This window comes from Geospiza fortis, unplaced genomic scaffold (genome assembly GCF_000277835.1).
Source record: "Geospiza fortis unplaced genomic scaffold, GeoFor_1.0 scaffold104, whole genome shotgun sequence".
NCBI classification, from domain to species: Eukaryota; Metazoa; Chordata; class Aves; order Passeriformes; family Thraupidae; genus Geospiza; species Geospiza fortis.
Window position 1 is genome coordinate 648,387 of NW_005054325.1, and position 1,891 is coordinate 650,277.

The following is a 1,891-nucleotide window of genomic DNA, read 5'->3' on the forward strand; positions in this document are numbered from 1 at the left end:
CCATCACTGAGGGAGCATCGGCATTCAGGCAGAAACCGTGCTCGGTGGTAGGGCTGCTGCGGCTCCAGGTAACGCAGCACTCTCACTTCACAGTGGAAATGTACCTTCAGATTCCCTCGGAATAGCTTGAAAAGTTGCTTTCATTTTGGCTCTTAAAAATGGTGAGGCACTAAAATGTGCAGGATGGTATTGTTTAATCTGTCACTCATATAATTCTGATTAACCTATCAGCAATATTAATCTGTCAGTGATGTTATCCATAGACACCAGTAGCATTCCACTGAATTGAATGGACTGAATTAAATTTTAAGAGCCAAACTCAGGTGTTTTCAGATGGAAACTGAATGATTACAAACAACTGGTCACTTACTTGAGATACATAGATAGGAAAAATTAGACTGTTAGGATACACAATCAGCTACAACTTACCTTTTCATGTATTTGCTAAAGCTTTTGTGACAGGATAGATGTAGAATATTGACAGCTCTTTAACTGAACCACATGAAGGAAGAAACAAAAATATCTGAATCAGAAATGGTAGCTTGGGTAGGAAAAGATGTCAGCTATCATAGAAATCACAGAATGGTTTGGGTTGGAAGGGACCTTAAAGATTATCTCATTCCAACTCTCCTGCTTTCCTGCACAGGTTGCTCAAGGCCCCATCCTGCCTGGCCTTGAACTGCCAGGAATGGGGCATCCAGAACTTCACTGCCTTCCTAGACAGTTCTGTGCATGCTGCATAGATTGACATGGAGTTGTTTTTGTAGTTTACTTTGCCTTCTGAAGTTTTTTAAAATAACTTGTGTCTTGAAAATCCCCACAATTAAAGATCTATACCCACAGCCAGGCATTAAGATGTATTAGAATGCAGTAAAAAGTTGTGACATGTTTTAATACTGTTGTTTTGTATTCAGCCTGGTGGGAGTGTTATGCTCAGATAGTGTTTGTATGGACTTGTGGCAGGATGCTTGGAAATTTGGCAGACCTGTTGGCAGCTAGGGGTGACTGGGGGAAGAAAGAACAAAGTAACTTCTTATTTAAAAATCTCCCTCTGCAGAAATGGCAAATTAAAGGGGGAGATCCTACCTCATCCTCTTGCTTACAAGCCATGTTTGGATCTCTGCTGTTTTAAAGAGTGAGTAAAAGTTCCAATTGTCCAGGTGTTTATTCTAGAGAATAATACAGAATGTTCATGGGTTATATAACAATGTCTGAAGGCAATGTGGCCGTATTTTACATTTGTTACCCTGGTGCAATATTCTTTTAGACTGCAGCATGTTTTTGGGTAGCAGTAATATTTACCTGTATTTTGTGGTAGGAGAACAGGGTTTTCTTTTCAGTTTTTGTGGAAAAAGAAACTAGAATGCTATGTGAAAGTACAAAGTAGATTATTTTCACGGAAATGTACTCCACTTGCAGCTGACTGGATTTTTCCTTTAGTGTTATATGAAAAAGAAGCAAGGCTTCACTGAACGTCAAAACAAATCATAATTGTAAGATGTTAGATTTTTTTTTGCTTTATCAGGGTTTCAGTCAAACATTGATTGAAGCAAGAATTGAGTTTCACAAATTTTGTCTTAATGACCTTTCATAAAATACACTTTTTTCTTTTCTTTAAAGGGAACTCATAATTATAAACCTATCCCCTAAAATACAGGGATTGGTTTGCTAAATTAATGCACCTTGTTTAAGAAATTATTTATTTATGAGTGAATAGTGTAAATGAGGTAACTGTTGTATTGGATCAATTTGGGTTTAGGGAGGATTTTTCAAATGTTTGTATTTATTTAACCATAATCAGAAGTGTGAATAGCTGTGGCTTTTCCTTGAACATTAGTTGTGCCTCTGCATTTCTGCTAAGGTTACATGAAAAGTGAGAGAGGAAAAGAAG

The 1,891-nt window shown here is 37.5% G+C and overlaps 1 protein-coding gene across 2 annotated transcripts in view; it reads left to right on the plus strand.

The window, feature by feature from the left end:
- Window positions 1–1,891, plus strand: part of TXNL4A (thioredoxin like 4A) — an 8,368-nt gene that overhangs the window by 436 nt on the left and 6,041 nt on the right. Inside the window, exon 2 of one of the 2 annotated variants that reach the window (XM_031056977.1) lies at window positions 1,058–1,135. The exons of the other annotated variant lie outside the window; for it this stretch is intronic. The gene's annotated coding sequence lies outside the window, so the exon portion shown is untranslated. The remainder of the gene's footprint in view (window positions 1–1,057; window positions 1,136–1,891) is intronic. 2 annotated transcript variants of the gene reach the window in all.